Source organism: Tupaia chinensis, unplaced genomic scaffold (genome assembly GCF_000334495.1).
Source record: "Tupaia chinensis unplaced genomic scaffold, TupChi_1.0 Scaffold143584_1, whole genome shotgun sequence".
Taxonomy (NCBI): Eukaryota; Metazoa; Chordata; class Mammalia; order Scandentia; family Tupaiidae; genus Tupaia; species Tupaia belangeri.
This window is the reverse complement of record NW_006203430.1, coordinates 6,367,317-6,373,559: the sequence shown is the minus strand read 5'-3', so window position 1 is coordinate 6,373,559 and position 6,243 is coordinate 6,367,317.

Below are 6,243 nucleotides of genomic sequence, written 5' to 3'. Positions count from 1 at the left end.
AGTGACCACAGGGCCTCTAAGGGCAGAGACCACTCACAGGCGAGGGCTGAGGGCAAAGGGAAGGTCAAGTGGATGGCCAACTGTGGAGAGAGAGCCTTTCTACCTTTTATGCTTCAGAATTTCCCAGTTACTAGTTTGCTGTAAAGTCCTGAGATCAAGGATGTTTGGAGGGGCCACAGTGGCATGGTCCAGGGTGACGTTTGCCCGCAGGAAGTGGGATGGGCTGGACTGAAGGGCCTGCCCTCTGAGGAAAGATTTATCTGCTGTATCTCCTGCCACTCAGGCCTGCAAGCACTGCAGAGCCACTGGCACGGTGACCATGAGACTTAGGCAGAAGCCAGTGTACCTTGTAGACAGGCCTGTGGAGGAATGGATAGACCAAGCATTTCCCAAAGTATCTCTAGGATGATACCTGGTCTGGGCAACAACACCTATCAAGAGCACTGAACTTGACAACACTTTTGGCTGCTAGTTTCTAATGGTCTATTTGAAAGGAGTAACTCCCCTCCATCTCTCCTAAAAGGGCAGAATGGGTAGGAGTTTGCATCCACTCCATTTGACTCTCAAGGCCATCACCAATGGACTCTTAACATTGTCCAAGTGGGTGATCACTACTGCTTTTCTTGGCCTGCCACTCATCTACTCTCCACAAAGCAGCTAGAATTAGAAAACACACAAACAAAAGTCATGTTTCCCTCATTAAACTCTTGAAAGTCTACTTTGACTTTCTGAGTTCTAGCCTGCTGTTTCCTCCAACCTCCTGTCTCCAGCCCTGCCGTGTGGTCTTACAACGGGTACTGCTCAGACCTCACAGGCAGTCTCCTCATAAGTCAGAGACTATCACCACCTCCCTCTGGGGTTCAGCTGGGGTCTCAGCAAAAAAGACCACCTCTTTAGAGGTTTTCCTCTCTAACAGAGTCACGCGCTCTGTCTGCGGCCTGCTCATCTCTTCCTAGTCCTGTCATCGAGTATGAGTGTTTCTGTGTTCAGTATCTAGTACCCTACAGTGGGTAGATTGGAGGCTGTTTTTGTTTGTTTTCTTTTTTCTTTCTTTTCCCCGCTTAACACACACATGGCGCATATCTGATGGAAAAGCAAAATTCAAGTTTCTCTCTTTTATAATCTAGCCTTGATCCTGCCAGGAGGAAGACTCCACTTTTTAAAAAGTTCTGGGAGTTTTGATTTTCATAGACTGTGATACCTCAGGGCTCCGTCATTTCTTACTACTCTGTTCTGCATGGTCCCTTGAAAAACTAGCTCTTCCTGGTTTTTGACCTTATTCTTTGACCTTATCTTTTCCACACTGGATGCTTCTCTCTCTTCTCTCAACCAACCTGATGTGCCTACACATTGTACTCTGATTTTTTTCCTTCCTCTAAATTATTTTCAGGATTCATTTTGAAACTGTGAACTTTTGTCACTTAATCCTATGTTTTTTTTTATCTTTTTCTGAAAGTGTGTTTGGTTTCCCTTCAACTACTCTTAAGTTCTTAAAAGAAAACGACTGTGGCTTTAGTACTTTTCACAATGCCTTGCAAGCACATATGATCTGAATAAGATCTTAAGTGAAATTCATTTATGAAAATAAAATATGTACACGTCCTTATTAGAATATATAGGCATGTTGGGGGACCAGCAGGTGGAGTGGTGGTTAAGGTGCTGGATACTCCCACATGGCTGACCACGGTTCAAGTCCTGGATCTGGTGGCTTGCTTTCTCACTTTCTCTCCCTCTGGTAAAATTAAAACATAAAAATGAATGAATAAATAAAAAAAAATAATTAAAAAAATACTAAAAAAGAATATATAGGCATGTAATTGTCTGTAGCAGTAACATTACTGTTTTGACCATCATGTATCTATGGAGCCTTGTGTAGTCCTGGCACATTAATATTAGTTGAATGACTTCTCTTTTAAAATATGGTAGGGGAAAGATACAGGATCATCCTTATTCGATGATATTTTCAGATTTTCTAATAAAAAGTCAACATGGAAATAACTTTTCTAAACTGTCCAAGTCAGCAATTTTGAGTTATTTTGTGTGTGACTGTAATTTATCAGCTGATAGCTGCCCTGTTGAATTCCGTGAAATAAACTGCTAGCAGGATTGCTTTCCACTTCATCGCAGACATCAATGGGAAAATAGTATTTGGATTAAAGAAGTTTGCTTTATAGTTGAACATTTCAGGAACACAGCCCTTAGGAAGAGTAGCATATACTTAAAATCTGGAAAAGAGGGGCTGTGAGAACAATGAGGGGGAATTCTGCACTGTGAATCGGGAGACCTAATGTCCCTGCCTCGGTTCTGTGATTAACCAGCTATGTGACTTTGGACTGGAAACTTCTCTAGCACTTGCTTGTGTCCCCCTATAAACACAAGGGGGTTATATTAGGTTCCCTCTGGTTTTAAAATGGAGAGATTTATTTCCTGGTCATTTAAGCTGCCTCTGAACATCATCACCCTGACGTAGCAGAGAAAAATCTAGACCGGAATCCGGGAGTTGTGCAGTCTTGATACTTTGGCATGACAGTAATTCATATTGGGCACTTGAGTCTAATCTCAGGGCCTTACAGTTGCAACATGCAGGGATGAGAGACGAGTTTCTGGGCCAGTAAAGCTGATGACCAAAACTTAGGCTTTGAAATCCAATCAGGTGGCAGCTATCTTTACCTAAGTAAAAATTTGGCTTTCATAGATTTGGGGAAGAAGATCCATATGCAGAATGGCTTATAATTATAACAATCTGCAGAAGGGCAGCAGAAAATAAGAGGAAGAAGTTGAAAGAAGTTTGCTTTATAGTTGAACATTTCAGGAACACAGCCCTTAGGAAAAGTAGCATATGCTTAACAATTTGGAAAAGAGAAGCTGTGAGAACAATGAGGGGAAACTCTGCTCTGTGAATCAGGTTTGAGTTGAGTTTGAATTTTAAATCAATTTTAAATTGATTTTTTCACACGGTGACAGATTACACCTTAATTTTACCATAAATTGTATGCAGTTGGGCTAGTTACTTGTCAAGACCCTTGGACAGGGTATTTCTGGACCTCATTTTCTCCAGAATGAGAGAATTGACATTGATGACCCTTGAACTGTCTTTAGCTCTAACAATCTGTGACTTAATTTTGCAGCTTTGAAACCTCTTCTAATGACTTTTGATACTCTTTGTTGGCAGGAAGTGTGGGGCATCAACTGTTACAACCCAAACCAACTTAGAAGAAACACTGTGTAAATGAATTTTGTCATGCCTTAGGCTAGGCTTTCCTTTATCAATGCTTAGGGGTTCAGAGAGAAAACTTGGTGGATTTAGAATATTTGTTTGTTACAAGTACACAAACTGACAGATGTGATGCTCATGAAACTCTCGAGCTTGCTTGGATTCTTAAGTCCCCCTTTTATTTAAGCTGAAACTTCTCCCATGCAAATGCTGTCATTTTCACAGAATGACTCCAAATCTACTTCAGTTCTTTCCTTCCTCTCATGAGTTGAGAAGGAATGTCACAGCAGTGCAACTTTTCCCTATCTATGTTGTTTGCTTGGCCAAACATCTTGGAGCTCCAGGCATGGCCCCTAATTTTACCAATACAACATTTCCATGAAGAATCCTGCCATAATTTTGATCAGTACCATAATAACTACAGCATGCAAAGAGTTCTCAAACATGCTGTGGGCACATAGTTATACATTTTTATCACTTTTACCTGAACAAATGTATATGTTCATTAATGAATAATTTAGCTACACCAGTTCACAAAATTTTATTTCTGCAGTGCTAGCATTAACAATCGAGAGACAGAAATGCAACTCAAACTTGTTTAAGCAAGCAAAGAAATTTATTGGACAGATAATTCTGAAGCCTTGCAAAGTAGTAGCTTCAAGCTTACTGCCTTTTGGGACTCAAACTTTGTCAAGAACTTTGCTGTATCTCTGAGATATGTTTTTTCTCTGTGTTGCCTCATTCTGGCTCCTCTTGCATGGTGGCAAATGTAGCTTGCCTTGTCTCACAGCTAGTTCTCTAAGCCCAGAAGGAATACTTGTTTTCTGGTAATCCCAGAAAAAATTCTATGAAGAGGTCTGACTGGACAAACTTGAGTCACATGCTCAGTTCTAAATCTCTCACTGTGAACTTGTTGAGTAAGCTCCTTGATGGGCTGAGCCTGAACCACATGCCCCTCTCCAGAGCTGGGGGCAGGGATCACCCTTCTTGCATCCCCCTTGCCAAGCACGAAGCCTGTGGGTGGGAGGTGAGCAGGTTTCCAAATAGATATTGAAAAGCAAAGTAGTTTTGTCCACAGTTACAGAAGTGACACTAAGTTGTCATCCTAAGCTTCCCAGTGTTCCCAGGAACTTGGGTGGTCCTTAGGATACATTACTGTAAGTTATAATTACTGCTATGTCTGCTGAGGAAGGCGGCCAGTGCCTGCTCTATGCTTCAGGCACTGGCTCTTGGGGCCAGAGGTGGGGGTTCCATCACTTCCCTTGGTGTGTTTGCTAAAATACAATAATCTGAAAAAAAAAAAAAGAAAAAAAAAAGAAAACTTGTACCCACTGGAGTTGTTGCATTTTCCTGCCGAGGTGTAAGAGTAGCTTTAGTGATACCACCTTGTTCCCAAGGACAGCCAAGTGAGAGTGGAAAAGCCCTGGCTCCCAAGTCAGACTCTGGGTCCAACTTCAGGTCTCTTTTCTCATAGGTGTGGTGACTGAGACTTAGCTGTCTTACCTCACTTTCCTGATTGGCAGGATAGGGACAATGTCATTAATTTCTTCTACCTTCAAGGGTTTTGTGGGGTTCAAATGAGATTATGCATGGGAGAAGGCTTTCCTAAAATGCAAATAATTACATAACTATAAGGGTCTTGTGGTTTTTAAAATTTAAATTAATATGCAAACGGCATGTCCCTGAGATATTTACATCAGTGAATGCGTTTCAGTTTTTTATATTTGGTCCACTTAATAAGCTCACGTTTATGTCTAGTCAAGGTTTAACCATCTATTTTGCTGCCAGCATATAGGTTCCATGTGTTCAGTCCTGCCCGAGGCATGCACCAAGTGGCCCAGACTGGAGATGGAACCCCTGCAGTGGAGATGAGGGACTCTCCTGGGGGTTCCCATCCGAGGGGTCATGTGCATAAAGACAGGCTTGGTTCTAGCACCTGGCAGGTTGCCTTGTGCACATCTCTGGCCTTTGACTCTCTTCGCATGTAGAAATCGGCCTCGTTTTCTACAGGACAGGTATAACCTGGTAACGTCATTCATTTTCATTGTTTTAAGTAATTATTTTAAAAAGTTGCTCTTGAGAAGCAAAAGAAACCCTGGGATGAGTATTCCTCTCACCTGAAGGAGGTTTGACATGGAATGCAGCTGACATCAGACAGGGACAATCCTGGGACACAGACATGGGCTGGTGCTCGTCAGAGCAGAATGAATGCTCCTTGAAATGATCCAAAAGAATGACTTTAAAAAGATTATTCCTCCTCCTTTCCTCTTAGTTACTTTAAGGAGTGTTGTGGCTGTTGAGCATCTAAATTTTGAGCTGTACTTCAGAAATGAAGGACCTCTACCCTTTTGCCTGCCTTGTTTTCCAACCTCCTGGTGGGGGCGGGGTGGGGGGGGAGGGATAAATGCTTAACTTTCTAAAGAAAACATTAATGGAAATGTTCATCTGAATGCTTTTCAGATTGTCAACCAATTGCAAAAAAATCCTCCAATGTTCCTTAAGAGAGAGGCAGAGAGAAGATGCTATTGTGTTGCATGACTGTGTATCACGGCATACGTGGACAGTAACCATTTTTGCCCTAGCAAAGTGGCTACTCCCCTTGGGATAGGGGAACATGTGCACAGGAATCCATCCAGACTGTAGGAGCCTTGTGGAGAAGCACGCCCTCGGTCATGGACGATAAACTCGCACCTTCTAAGTCCAAATCAACTAGCAGAGATATGCTATTTGGTTTGCATAGTATTGTAGGAAATTTGAGTTGGTTACAGTCATTTAAAAGTTAAGACTTTCTGTACAGAGATTTATGTCTCTGACTTCTTTTGAAAACACTGGAAACACAGGTAGCCTTGGGCAAAAATATTCATGGAGTATGAACTTGAGTTGCTCTTAGTGCTCATGGAGGCCATGCCTGCCCCCCTCCCTTTTTTTCTTTTTTCCCACCAAAATGCAGATTCTGACAGGTTAGGTCATATTATGTCCCCTTCCTGGCTCCTGTAGTTGTTCAAATTTGTGACCCTTGCTGTGAAACT